Source organism: Balaenoptera physalus, assembly GCF_965194825.1.
Source record: "Balaenoptera physalus genome assembly, chromosome: 4".
In the NCBI taxonomy this organism is placed as follows: domain Eukaryota; kingdom Metazoa; phylum Chordata; class Mammalia; order Artiodactyla; family Balaenopteridae; genus Balaenoptera; species Balaenoptera physalus.
The window spans coordinates 128,813,669-128,829,368 of record NC_138891.1 but is presented as its reverse complement, the minus strand read 5'-3'; the positions used below and the strand labels follow the sequence as shown (position 1 = coordinate 128,829,368).

General features: G+C 36.4%; 1 long non-coding RNA gene across 22 annotated transcripts in view; it reads left to right on the top strand.

Moving 5' to 3' along the window:
- LOC309660117 overlaps positions 1–15,700 on the top strand; it is a 187,477-nt gene that overhangs the window by 123,770 nt on the left and 48,007 nt on the right. For 16 of the 22 annotated variants that reach the window (XR_014263143.1, XR_014263144.1, XR_014263145.1 and 13 more), the window contains exons 2-4: positions 433–1,284; positions 4,299–4,420; positions 13,399–13,560. This is a non-coding gene — a long non-coding RNA (uncharacterized lncRNA). The other 6 variants (XR_014263150.1, XR_014263147.1, XR_014263164.1 and 3 more) reach the window with 6 other exon arrangements.

Below are 15,700 nucleotides of genomic sequence, written 5' to 3'. Positions count from 1 at the left end.
TCTTGGCAATACCTGTTCTGTACATCAAATAACATGATTCTGCCTGAGCTATGGGGAGCTGGTGCTCAGTTTTACCCATTCATCTTCTACCTCCCCAGGCATGGAACTCTCCTTACTTTAACCACGACTCACTCTAAGATGTTTGTTTAAACTCCCTCCCCAACCCCCACACCGATTTACCTCTTATTAAATGTATGATGGTGGAAAAAAATAAATAATGTTTTAAAAATTGGAGCTTTTCCAAGTGCAGGGTTGAATGGGAAATGGCACATTTCTCCACAAAGTGGAGAAAAACCTTCCAATAAATTTTCTGTGATTAAAAGGCAGGGGGCAGAGACATGAGAAGTGGTCAAATTAAGATGAAAGGTATTGCTGTGTCAAGTACAGATACCACAATAGAGAAGTAATCAACATCATCTTACATTTTCAGAGTGTTTGGAAATAAGTCATCTTCCTTAGCATCGTCTTACAGTCAATGAAGACACTAATTGAGCAGCTGAAGACTCATGGACTGAGAATGTCAACTACTTCAATGGCTCAAATACTAACAAGAAACCATTAACATCAAAACATGATACATAGGATGGATCTGATGACTGGTTTATCACGTTTTCATTTTGTGGGTGATGTACATGGATCATGATCTGAGGTGGAATCATTTAATCTCATCTGAACATTATTTTTTTCTCAAGTGTCCTTCCTTAAATCTTTTTTTTTTTTCTTCCAGATCAGTAGCACTTCATCATTAGTGAAGATATTTATTTTCTACTGTATTTTCTAGGAATTGGTTGGAGGGAGGTATGGAGGAAGAAGGGGAGGGCTATATAGGGAGAATATGCTGCCTCACCAAAATGAAGTAGCTCTCTGAAAACGGAGGGAAAGGTATCGACTTTTCTAGTGGATGTAATGCTGACACTGACTCAAGAATAGATACTGCAGAGCATGAGTGGGTACACTGTATTTTTACTTAATCAATATTTTGAAATTGTTTGATTCAGTCTGTCACATTATTTCCCTCAGCAACAATTTTTGCCAGTAACACATTGCCCTTTGTGGGATAAATTCATCCCAGAAAATAACTATTTAGCATCTTCTAAATGTAAGGAGCTTTAGACAATACAAAGATAAAACAGAACAGAGGTTGCCTTTTAAAAAATGTGTAGTGAGTAAAATAGCTAAGGCATCTGGCACATAAACATAAGGTGTTATGGACTGAAAGAGATGTTCACACTATATCAAATACTATAGCATTTCAGAGGACTGAAAAGTTTTCTCCAAACTGAGGTAAGAGATTTATAATGGAAGACTTCATAGAAATTATAACCTTTAACATTTGAGATATGGCTTGAGGGGTAGTGGAATTTGGACATTTGGTGATAAGAAGGAGAAGATTCCCTGTAAAAAAGAAATATAGAAATTTATGGTGTTTAGTCAGAAACACTCAAATCTAGGCCCATCCAAGAATGACAGATCCATGATATCCAAGGCTTGATATAGGGACACATGTTCTCAAAACTCCACAAGTAAATCTAAGATAAATCCAGGGTTAATAATTGTGACTCAGAAAGAGATATGACAGTGAGTATTTGGAGACTGATGCCAGGAGAAGTGAACCAATTTGTCTGAATGAAGTTTATATGGTGATTTTAGTGCCTTAGGCTGCCTCAAAATATTCTGCTTAATTGTATATACACAAGCTACAGCAAAATGTGTGGTCACTTCAAAGTCTAGTTCCTGATTGCCATCGAAGGTGTTTGACTGTTGGGAAGAAAGGTGATCTGGAGAAAAACGTAGAAATGTAGAATGGCTTGCAAGGATAAGACATGCGAGTAGGGAGAGAGGAGACTGGAGTCTACCTTTATAATAATGATCGGTCATGTGCCGTGGATACTTAAGATTAGGTGGTGACAACAGGAGAAGTGTAACAATTATTTGAATGTTTGAACTTAGATCTGATAGGCCTTAACTAGTATTTAGATTTAGAGAACAAGAAAAATAAAAGGAAAAGTCAGATATCCTTTCGAGGATAGAACATAGTTAATAATATAGGAGGAAGCAATTGTGTGAGTGGAAAGGTGAGAAATTCAATTTTGACATGTGTTAGAAAAATCTCATGAAGTCGCTGGTTACCTGGAGACTGTTTATGAAGAAATTAAATATTATTTTATTATATCAATAATTTATTTTCACAATTATGATACATTCTCCTTTGCTATATCAATTTTTCTAACACATCTAGGTAATTGGAATGAACAATATATGTAAATAGGCAGTTGGCTGGCAAATAAATAAAAATTAAGCAAATTGGCAAAGAGTTGAAATTTTGAGTCAGAAAGTTGACTTAAAATTTTTCTCTGTGGACATTCTTAATTTCACAAACCAAAAAGTCCTCAGAAGTCTGTGGGTTTTTTAGTTTTCCAGATGTTTTTGCACACATTGGAGAAGAACCATGATTGAAGAAAATGTGCCAAAATCAACTATAGGTCTTGCAAAAAAATAAATGAATAAACTGATTTAGCAATTTAAACACAGAAATGTAAGGGATGATGAATAAGATTTGAGCACTTATATTTAACAGTGAAAAATGGTTGTATTCTCACCTTGTCTGTTGGCAAATATATATATAAATCTAAACAACCAACTGAAAACAATATTAAAAATTAGTTATTTCTTTAATATGCATAATGTCAAATAGGTAATTTTAGTTAGTTTTTCCTCAGAGATGTAGTCATTGAGAAGAAAATTGACAATAATTACTTATGGCAAAATTACAGATAGTGAATTGCTTAGTTTTAGTTTTTTTTAGAGACATGGTTATTAATAATTATTATTTATGGTAAAATGAATTGCAGGATTATTGCTTTTATGCTGATCTCCTCTTGATTTCCTAGGGAGTTTTTGATTTAATTATTTAGCATTAAAAAAATTCCTTACAGAGTAGTAGTGACCTTTGCATGCTATTTTCCCTTCATTCTAAGATGCTCAGCTAGAATCTAGAAACTGCAATGTACTCAGCCAGAATGCAAAATATATTTTCTGCAAAATGTATGCTAAATTTTCATAAATGTGTGTTGGGAGAGCAAAGAGGAAATACATCATAGTTCACAACCAACAATTTTAAACTTTAAACAGAAAATTACAGGGTAAAAATCTGTAAATGGTCTTCATCTTTTGGAGGGAAAATGCTCTATAAATAAATAAAGAATAATCAAAGTAATTTAGTTTGAGAAATAGTCATAACTCTCTTGACTGTTATAGAGAAAATCAATTTAGACTTAGCAAACTTATACTGAAAAGTAAGATGCTACTACATTTTCCAAGTACTATTGTCTAATAAAAAGATACTACAGAACCTCTTCAACTTACAATGTGATTACCTCCCAATAAACCCATTAGAAGTTGAAAATATCATAATTTGAAATGCATTTAATACACCTAAACTATGGAACACCATAGCTTAGCCTAGACTACGTTAGGTGTGCTCAGAACACTTACATCAGCCTACAGTTGGGCAAAATCATCTAACTCAAAGCCTGTTTTACAATAAAGTGTTGAATATCACATGTAATTTATTATTTTTTAATACATATTTATTGGAGTATAAATGGTTCACAATACTGTGTTAGTTTCTGTTAATGGAAAAAAAAACTGCCTAAGAGTAAATATTTCTGGTAGCCTCTGCTTATATTAGGGCAGGGTCATTGGCTCAGCAGGTGTGGAGACATCTTTGATGATGATGACTACGCCAGAATCCAGTTCCACATTTTATATTGTCTCACTCTGAGATTTGAGCTCCTCTGGGGAATGGTGTTACCTCTGCAAGAGTAACCCGGTTGTGTTCTGACTTGTGCTTTATGCTGGCTTTAGAAGTATTTCAATATTTTATTATGAGATTTCATTTTGCACACTTCTTATATTCACCATCATTATGGCTTATTTATGTATCTATTAATGTGTTCATTCATTCATGTGTGTATGTATGAGTACATATATTTAGTCAAGCATGCATTTTTACTATCGTTTTAATGAATTTTTGGTTTACCAGGGGGACAGATTAATCTACTTGTTTAGTCTTTCATCTTGAAGCAGAAGTCACTTCTAGATTTTTTGAAAAAAGGAGGAAAAAAAGGTGGAGGCTGTCTTAGGTCTCAACCTTGGATGTACAAGAGATGTAATTTCTTTATCTTATGTTATTTTAGTGTCTAATTTGACCTTCATTATGTTGGGTGGCAAAAACTTTAATTTGAGTTAATTTAGGTCTCGCTGCCCCTTCCCTCTGGTGTCCATTGATGTTCTAGGTTCTACCAAGTACTCAGGTATGGAGGAGGAGGGTTATCATCTCGGGCATCATCTGTCTACACACTGGCATCTGATGGGACATCTACCAGCCCACCAGTCCTCACTTGCTGATTCCACAGAGGTCTGTGATTTGTTATTTCTTGTTCTCATCTTTGGCTCCAATTTTTTTAGTCTTGTTTTATCTTAGTCATTTTTATTACCATTTTAGATGGTACCGTAATATTTGGTTTGAAAAAGTCACAGATGTCTCAGGCTTTCTGTCTAGACATGTAACACAAGTCCTTTCTGGTATCACGTTAAGACCCCGGGCTTTAGCCAGAAAGGAAGACACAGCTACCTCTAACTTTTATCATCCACAGTAGGCTAGCCATTCATTCCAAGTTAAGGTTAAATCTGATGAAAAAACACTTTTCCCTTTTTTTTTTTTTTTGGCATTTTCTTAGTTTATTTTTATTTATTTATTTTTTGAACATCTTTATTGGAGTATAATTGCTTTACAATGGTGTCTTAGTTTCTGCTTTATAACAAAGTGAATCAGCTATACATATACATATATCCCCATATCTCCTCCCTCTTGCATCTCCCTCCCACCCTCCCTAACCCATCCCTCTAGGTGGTCACAGGAATGCTCCTTTGACTCAAGGAATGTCATGGTTTATGCTTGAAAAGGTATAGGATCAAAAAGTTTAGAAAATCTCACAAAAATACATCTGTTAAATTGCAAAAGATTATCCTGCTGCATGTGTAATTAGGTTCATCATGCATAAAACTTAACTTTTCTTGTGAACTCTTCATACTTTTATGTAAATATAAGAAATATAGCTTTTCAGGAACCAAGCTGGCAGAGTAGAAGGACGTGCTCTCACTCCCTCTTGTGAGAACACCAGAATCACAACTAGCTGCTGAACAATCATCAACAGAAAGACACTGGAACTCACCAAAAATGATACCCCACATCTAAAGACAAAGGAGAAGCCACAATGAGATGGTAGCAGGGGTGCAATCACAGTAAAATCAAATCCCATAACTGGTGGGTGGGTGACTCACAGACTGGAGAACACTTATACCACAGAAGTCCACCCACTGGAGGGAAGGTTCTGAGCTCCACATAAGGTTCCAAACCTGGGGGTCTGGCAAGGGGAAGAGGAATTCCTAGAGAATCAGACTTTGAAGGCTAGTGGGATTTATTGCAGGACTTTGACAGAACTGGGGGAAACAGAGACTACACTCTTGGAGGGCACACACAAAGTAGTGTGTGCATCAGGACCCAGGGGAAGGAGCAGTGACCCCAGGGGAGACTGAACCAGATCTACCTGCTAGTGTTGGAGGGTCTCCTGCAGAGGCGGGTGGTAGCTGTGGCTCACGGTGAGGAGAAGGACACTGGCAGCAGAAGTTCTGGGAAGTACTCCTTGATATGAGCCCTCCCAGAGTCCGTCATTAGTCCCACCAAAGAACCCAGGTAGGCTCCAGTGTTGGGTTGCCTCAGGCCAAACAACCAACAGGGAGGGAGCCCAGCCCCACCCATCAGCAGTCAAGTGGATTAAAGTTTCACTGAGCTCTGCCCACCAGAGCAAAAGTCAGCTCTACCCACCACCAGTCCCTCCCATCAGGAAAGTTACACAAGCCTCTTAGATAGCCTCATCCACCAGAGGGCAGAGAGCAGAAGCAAGAAGAACTACAATCCTGCAGCCTGTGGAACAAAAACCACATTCACAGAGACAGACAAGATGAAAAGTCAGGGGGCTATGTACCAGATGAAGGAACCAGATAAAACCCCAGAAAAACAACTAAATGAAGTGGAGATAGTCAACCTTCCAGAAAAAGAATTCAGAATAATGATAGTGAAGATGATCCAGGACCTCGGAAAAGAATGGAGGAAGAGATTGAGAAGATGCAAGAAATGTTTAACAAAGACCTAGAAGAATTAAAGAACAAACAAACAGAGATAAACAATACAATAACTGAAATGAAAACTACACTAGAAGGAATCAATAGCAGAATAACTGAAGCAGAAGAACGGATAAGTGACCTGGAAGACAGAATGGTCGAATTCACTGCTGTGGAACACAATAAAGAAAAAAGAATGAAAAGAAATGAAGACAGGCTAAGAGACCTCTGGGACAACATTAAACGCAACAACATTCGCATTATAGGGGTCCCAGAAGGAGAAGAGAGAGAAAAAGGACCAGAGAAAATATTTGAAGAGATTATAGTTGAAAACTTCCCTAACATGAGAAAGGAAATAGCTACCCAAGTCCAGGAAGCGCAGAGAGTCCCATACAGGATAAACCCGAGGAGAAACATGCTGAGACACATAGTAATCATACTGGCAAAAATTAAGGACAAAGAAAAATTATTGAAAGCAGCAAGGGAAAAATGACAAATAACATACAAGGGAACTCCCATAAGGTTAACAGCTGATTTCTCAGCAGAAACTCTACAAGCCAGAAGGGAGTGATATGATATACTTAAAGTGATGTTAGGGAAGAACCTACAGCCAAGATTACTCTACACGGCAAGGATCTCATTCAGATTCGATGGAGAAATCAAAAGCTTTACAGACAAGCAAAAGCTAAGAGAATTCAGCACCACCAAACCAGCTCTACAACAAATGCTAAAGGAACTTCTCTAAGTGGGAAACACAAGAGAAGAAAAGGACCTACAAAAACAAACCCAAAACAATTAAGAATATGGTCATAGGAACATACATATCGATAATTACCTTAAGCGTGAATGGATTACATGCCCCAACCAAAAGACACAGGCTTTCTGAATGGATACAAAAACAAGCCCCATCTATATGCTGTCTACAAGAGACCCAACTCACACCTAGGGACACATACAGACTGAAAGTGAGGGGATGGAAAAAGATATTCCATGCCAATGGAAATCAAAAGAAAGCTGGAGTTGCAATACTCATATCAGGTAAAATAGACTTTAAAATAAAGAATGTTACAAGAGACAAGGAAGGACACTACATAATGATCAAGGGATCAATCCAAGAAGAAGATATAACAATTATAAATATATATGCACCCAACATAGGAGCACCTCAATACATAAGGCAACTGCTGACAGCTATAAAAGAGGAAATAGGCAGTAACACAGTAAGAGTGGGTGACTTTAACACCTCACTTACACCAATGGACAGATCATCCAAAATGAAAATAAACAAGGAAACAGAAGCTTTAAATGACACAAGAGACCAAGTAGATTTAATTGATATTTATAGGACATTCCATCCAAAAACAGCAGATTACACTTTCTTCTCAAGTGCGCAGGGAACATTCTCCAGCATGGATCACATCTTGGGTCACAAATCAAACCACAGTAAATTTAAGAAAATTGAAATCATAACAAGCATCTTTTCTTACCACAACGCTATGAGATTAGAAATGAAATACAGGGGAAAAAAACGTAAAAAACACAAACACAAGGAGGCTAAACAATACATTACTAAACAACCAAGAGATGACTGAAGAAATCAAAGAGGAAATCAAAAATACCTAGAGACAAATGACAATGAAAACACGACAATCCAAAACTTATGGGATGCTGCAAAATCAGTTCTAAGAGGGAAGTTTATAGCTATACAAGCCTACCTCAAGAAACAAGAAAAATTTCAAGTAAACAATCTAACCTTACACCTAAAGCAACTAGAGAAAGAAGAACAAACAAAACCCAAAGTTAGCAGAAGGAAAGAAATCATAAAGATAAGAGCAGAAATAAATGAAATAGAAACAAAGAAAACAATAGCAAAGATCAATACAACTAAAAGCTGGTTCTTTGAGAAGATACACAAAATTGTAAAAACTATTAGCCAGACTCACCAAGAAAAGGAGAGAGAGGACTCAAATCAATAAAATTAGAAATGAAAACGGAGAAGTTACAACATACATTGCAGAAATACAAAGCATCCCAAGAGACTACTACAAGCCACTCTATGCCAATAAAATGAACCTGGAAGAAATGGACAAATTCTTAGAAAGGTATAACCTTCCAAGACTGAACCAGGAAGAAATAGAAAATATGAACAGACCAATCACAAGTAATGAAATTGAAACTGTGATTAAAAATCTTCCAACAAACAAAAGTCCAGGACCAGAGGGCTTCACAGGTGAATTCTATCAAACATTTAGAGAAGAGCTAACACCCATCCTTCTCAAACTCTTCCAAAAAATTGCAGAGGAAGGAACACTCCCAAACTCATTCTATGAGGACACCATAACCCTGATACCAAAAACAGACAAAGATACTACAAAAAAAGAAAATTACAGACCAATATCACTGATGAATATAGATGCAAACATCCTCAACAAAATACTAGCAAACAGAATCCAACAACACATTAAAAGGATCGTACACCATGATCAAGTGGGATTTATCCCAGGGATGCAAGGATTCTTCAATATACTCAAATCAATCAATGTGATATACCATATTAACAAACTGAAGTATAAAAACCATATGATCATCTCAATAGGTGCAGAAAAGCCTTTGACAAAATTCAACACCCATTTATGATAAAAACTCTCCAGAAAGTAGGCATAGAGGGAACCTACCTCAACATAATAAAGGCCATATACAACAAACCCACAGCAAACAACATTCTCAACGGTGAAAAACTGAAAGCATTTCCTCTAAGATGAGGACCGGGACAAGGATGTCCACTCTCGCCACTATTATTCAACATAGTTTTCAAAGTCCTAGCCATGGCAATCAGAGAAGAAAAAGAAATAAAAGGAATACAAATTTGAAAGGAAGAAGTAAAACAGTCACTGTTTGCAGATGATGTGATACTACAGAAAATCTACAAACAGCAAATGCTGGAGAGGGTGTGGAGAAAAGGGAACACTCTTGCACTGTTGGTGGGAATGTAAGTTGATACAGCCACTATGGAGAACAGTATGGAGGTTCCTTAAGAAGCTAAAAATAGAATTACCATATGATCCAGCAATCCCACTACTGGACATATACCCAGAGAAAACCATAATTCAAAAAGACACATGCACCCCAATGTTCATTGCAGTACTATTTACAATAGCCAGGTCATGGAAACAACCTAAATGCCCACAGACCGACAAATGGATAAAGAAGAAGTGGTACATATATACAATGGAATATTACTCAGCCATAAAAAGGAAAGAAATTGGGTCATTTGTAGAGATGTGGATGGATCTAGAGACTGTCATACAGAGTGAAGTAAGTCAGAAAGAGAAAAACAAATATTGTATTTTAATGCATATATGTGGAACCTAGAAAAATGGTACTGATGAACTGGTTTGCAGGGCAGAAACTGAGACACAGAGGTAGAGAACAAACATATGGACACCAAGAGGGGAAACCGACGGGGGTGTGGTGGTGGTGGTGTGCTGAATTGGGAGATTGGGATTGACATGTGTACACTGATCTGTATAAGTTGATGACTAATAAGGACCTGCTGTATAAAAAATAAACAAAATTAAATTCAAAAATTCAAAAAAAAAGCAATATACTGTTATGCTTAGGAAGTAGTTGAATGTCTTGAAATAAATCAAACGCACATAGGGCAAACTGTGATGCTAAGTGTTCTGTTTGCATGATAAGTTGATTTATCATCAACAGAACCATTACTCTGCAGAACTGACAAATATTGTGGTAGTTTTTCTAAATCTTGTCTCAAAGTTATTGCAATTGAAACCTTAGCCCAGGAGAGCAGCAGTCAAGAGGTGATAGCAGTCAGTAAGTGTTGGAAGATGGAGGGAACAAAAAGTGCCCACAAAACTGAGAAGGTATCTTGAGATCAAAAAAGAAGGTAGGCAGCTCCATATAATCAGTGGATCCATTTTTGATAGGGTAACTAACTCAGAGGGTAGGATTGGGTAGACGATAATCTGGAAGCATTCACAGCTGTGCTCTGCACCACCAAGGGGCCAATGGGATGATTTTATAGTTAACCCAGGGTATGGGGGCACATGCTTAGAGACAGGAAGTCTATTTCTAAGTCAAGATTTATAAATGGGTGGCTAGTCTCATGGGCTCCAAGAATGTGTCAGGGAAGGTCTTCATCATTGTTTGGAGACTAACAGAACAGAGAGGTCACCTGGACCTAATGATCATTAAACAATATCTATTAACTACAAAGCCCTTAATGACAGAAGCATTACTATGCAATATAGCCCTAGATAGGGTCAATGGAAGAACAGGAGGAACTGAACAGGCCTAAGATGGCATCAGTTATGCTAACAGCCATACAATAAGTATGCTTGGCCTACCATAACTTTCTCCACCCGCCTTCCCCTATGTAAATAAAACTATAAAAGGGAATAGGACTGGATTTGGTGCAGTTTAATCTTTAATGGACAAGGATTGTCCCACATTTACTATTGCTTAAGACTGAATAATAATATTATGGTCTATTTTCATTATTGTTGAAGCCACAGGGAAGAATTAGTCTTTGTTTGAGGGATAAGAAATCACATGAGGGTAAGAGATAATTCACTGTTCATCAGCCTGGTCCTGAAAGAGGGACAGAAGAATTTTGTCTTTTTTCTGGAACTGAAAAATCACAGACCTAGATTTCCATGTGTGGCAATACCTGCTGATTCCCACTGATGGAGAGTGAAACTACCAACCACATGAGGGACTTCCTGAGGTCAGGGAAGAAATCAGTGTTCTGGTTTGTTCAGAGCACCTAAAGGAGCAACCTTTTCTAATATAAGTTGCAGTCACTCTTGCTTATACGTACTTTATTCCTGTGCTTTATTAATGTTCTGTCCTCAGTTGTGCTGTGGGGAATTAGGGAAGGAATGCCCTCTTCCAAGCCTTCGGCAGCAACACTACTGGCAATGGCCAAAGAGACAGCTCTGTCTCACAACATTATCTCACAAAAGTAATCTGCATCAAAGACAGCCATAGGATTTCATGACACATTTGTCAGTTGCAAAGAACTTAGGAGTACACGTGATCTAAAAGCAAGGTGAAATACTCAGAGGAGTTGGGGACTTGGGTTGAGTACTTGTAAAATGACCTTCAGGCATGAAAAGGAAGTGACAAAATTGTTGGATATATACTGGTGAGATTAGGGAAAGACGGGAGCTATCTGTATGTCTAAATATTTGTGAATACATATGTGAACACATGTACACATGTATACACATACACATATCTATGTGGTTTAATATGAAGGATCTTGTACTATATATTTCTATTAACTTCTATGACCTTACATAGGCTATAAAAGTTATAAATAGAACCATATAGTTACCTTACAATCGTATTGTCTTAAAATATGCCCTGGGCATTATTACATGTCAATATCTAAATATATATATATATATATTATTTTACTGACTGTAGTATTGTGTGATTTAGGACTGTCTTGGTTGCAGAGAACAGAAATCTGTTTGCAATATTTTAAATAAAAAGGACACTTTTGCTTTAAAACATCATGGGGCTGCCTGATAGAACTCATTGGCTGGGGTGTAGCTTCAACTCTTAAATGGAGCAAAATCAGGATTCTTTCTTCATTTCCTGTCTAGCATTATTTCTCTGGAGTAAATAACCAAACTTCTGGGACTTCCCTGGTGGTCCAGTGGTTAAGACTCTGTGCTTTCAATGCAGGGAGCATGGGTTTGATCTCTGGTTGAGGAAATAAGATCCCACATGCCCTGCGGCCAAGACATAAAAATAAATAAATAAATAACCAAACTTCTGCCATACTTGGTGAAGGAAAAGCAGTGCCAGGTAGACAGAACAATTGTTAAGCACTTCAACAATATTCTTTCCACTGGTTAGAAATAACAAATTATACTAACACTCTATTAATGAACACTTAGATGTGTTTTTTTTTTTCCCTCCAAATTGTCAAAGGTTTAAGCAATGTTCCAAATAAAGCTGCATAAATACCTCTTTGCATGTGAGTCCAACTTTTCATTTGGAAAATTCCTCAGATTGGAATGCTAAAGAAAAGGATATTGATAGTTAAATTTTTAATAAGCATTGCTGGATGGCTCTACTGGAAAATTGAAACAATTTATTCCCTCATTAACATTACTCTTAAGTACACCTTATTCCTCACTCTTAACAACAATGGAAAATTTCGCCTTTTAATCCTCATGATCTCATTGTTGAAAAGTAATTCATAACATTAAATCCTTGGATTATTAGCAATACTGATGAATTATATTTCTCTGCTTTCCTCTGTAATTTACTGGTTCATGTCCTTTACTCGTTTTATTGGAGTATTTTCACTTCAATTAATAATTTATAAATGCATTTTTATATGTTAAAGATACTAAGCATTTATTTGTATACATTGCAGAATCCTTCCCATTCTTGACTTTTGCCTTCTTATTTGATTTGGTATGCTTTGACAAACAAGTTTTTAAACATTTAAATCTGTTGAACTACAATTCTCTCTCAGTTTGGTCTTTGGTGTTACATTAAGCAAAGCCTGCTAGTTTGCATATGGTTTCAGTTTTTATGTTTAGATCTTTAATCTAGTCGGAATTTATTATTTATAAAAGTTGGGAAACAGGGATAGAATTACCATGACATCTCCTCCCAAGTGTACAGCTAATTTTCACCACCCCATTTATTGAACAATCCATGCTTTCCTCATTTTTGAAATGCCACTTGAATAACTCATTAATTCAGATATATGCAGTTGTACTTTTCTGAATTCTTAATTGGATTATTTTGAGCTATTTGTCATTCGTGTCTCAATACCACATTGTGCTAGCTATTTCCGTTGGATCTGGTAAAAGATGTACCCCTTTAGCAGAAACAGTTTTAATAAATATTTGAAGCCCATCTCTATACAAGCCACTAAATCAGGGAGTAAATTATATATGCGTACCGTGTATCAAAGACTGTGTATACTTCACAAAGGCTTTGCCTTATGGATTTCACACACATATGATAGGCTCTTAATATCTTTATACTACTTTCAAGAATAACATTAATAGCTTCTCTTTTATAATTTTATAGACTCTTCCACTGGTTTCAAAAGATTTCTTTAATAAGAAGAGAATCCTCATTAAAAACAAAGTATCACTTATTGCTTTTTTCCTTAGCTAATATCTAATGACCCAAGAGAAAATAAACTCTCTTTTGCAGGCAACAAGATCAGCCACTAGAGGAAGTTAAGTGCTTTGCGGTGCTGGGCAGCAACACAGGAACTGACTTATGAAGGAAAGTCGCTGTTAAGATTTCTTTCTGCCTCTTAGAATGTCCAGAAGCTCTAGAAAACGGACTTGGAATTCATAATTTAGTAACCAAGTGGTATATATAATTACATGCTTTAAAATAACTACATTTGACTGAAGGCAGTTATGAGAAAGTTCCTCATAGTATGTAAAAGGAATAAACATCTTGTCATCTTGACTAGATTATACACCTTCAATTATTTAGTTGATAAAAGGCATTCAAAACTCTATATTTTCCTATTAATAAATTTTAATGTTCTTTAATTTAATTTTTATCCAGATGACTGTAATTGCTAAAAAGACAAAAGCCAAAACTCAAAACAATTTGCTTAACTGAAACTTAGAAATAGTGGATTTGCAGGAGAATGAAGAGTGGGGTCATAGCCTCAGTACTCATAACAGTTTTAACCAAGAAAGCATAAAAATAACCAATGTCCTTCTGATATACAACCTGGATGTGCAGCATCTATAGCAAATAACATAAAAAGAAAGAAAGGAAGAAAGGGAAAGGAAAGAAAAGAAAAACCCACCAAATCCCAAACTCCAGAAATTAACATTCACTTAAGAACACAGTGGTGATGACTTTTGGAAGTGAAATCTTTACAGTTCTTAAAAAGAGGGTCTTCTAGAGTACTTCTTCAAATTCAAAAGTTAAAAAAAAAAAAAAAAATGAGGAAGGAACAGTAACATTAGCTTAGAAGAGCTGTCTCCCGTCAGGAAGATGACATTCAGTCCTGCCTCCAAACACAGTGATAACTGGTGATATTTTTTCCTTCTTGGGAGTTCTATGGGAGCCTCCAGGGGAGTCTTAAGATGAGAAACACTTGGGGGCCCTGGGTTCCAGAGGCCCCTCTTGCCTATTAAAATATATAACAATTAAAATGGAATTTTATGAACTCACAATGAGGAAAATTGCTTTCACTATAAACATGACATGAATAAGTTGCCAGGAATTGAAGTATTAAGTCTATTTTTTTAATTAAAAAAATTGCTTTCTGGTCTTGAAGGCATTTAAATATGCATCAGGACACATGGATTTTAGACTGCTGCAAACTGAGAGAAACTGAAGAAATATGTGCTTCTTATTTGTGCTCAATTGTCTTTATTTACAAAATGGGAATCATGCTACAACTTAAAATGTATTCATTATTTATTAAATGATAATCACGCACAGTCTTTGATGGGCTGTCATGACTAAAAGGAAACTATGTTTATTCATTAATAAATACTTATTTAGTCACATTTAATGCCTCCCATATGCCAGCCATTGTGTTAAACATTTAACACATGGTCCAATGATATTCAAACTTTATTTGTTCACACACTGATTATGACTAGACACCTCACCTATTCCCTGCCATTGGGAATTCTTTTCCTAACTACTAAGTATTGAGCAAGTGATTCCTTTTGCCTGACACAATCCTTCCCTCGTCAATCACTTTGCTTGGTAACTCATTTATACTTGAGGTGAAAATTTCAATATTTCTTCTCCTAAGGAAATTTCCCTAGTTAAGCAAACATAGTTAAATGTCCGCTTATAAGATAGCACCCTCATTTCTGAACCATGGCATATGGTATTATGATGGCCTGTGTAATCTTCTACAGCCTTCCACTAGATTGTAAATTTCATGAGCGCATCATTCAGCCAAAAATATTTATTGAGCATATACAAAGTACCAGTTATCAGACTAGCTGCTGGGAATATGAGTAGAAATAAAATAATAAAATAAAATTAAATGAAAATAAATATTTATCATGTTTAACAGAGCATAAAATCTATTGCAGGATCTCTCACATTGTGTAAATGAACCACAGGCACCAGCATCTCTTAGAGTAGTTAATAAAAGGACACATTCCTGGACCATACCCCAAGCTTGTGGGTCAGAATATCTGATGATGTATCTCAGAAATCTACATTTTTGTAAAGTGCCCCAAATGGTCAGTATGCATGCTGAGGCTGGAAATTCACCAGTCCTCAAAAATGGAGAGACCATGTTCTGTTGCATATACTCTTGCATCCTCAGCATGGAGTAGAGTGCCTGGCACAAAGTGGGCTCTTATTAATTGTGAGTTGAGTGAAGGAATGAGTTGCTGACAGCCTCAAGTAGTTTACATAACCCATACACCACAGAGAACAGAGCAAATTCTACAGAAGCACATAGAAGGACATGACTAATTCTTTAGAGAGATCAGAAAACTTTCACAAGATCTGT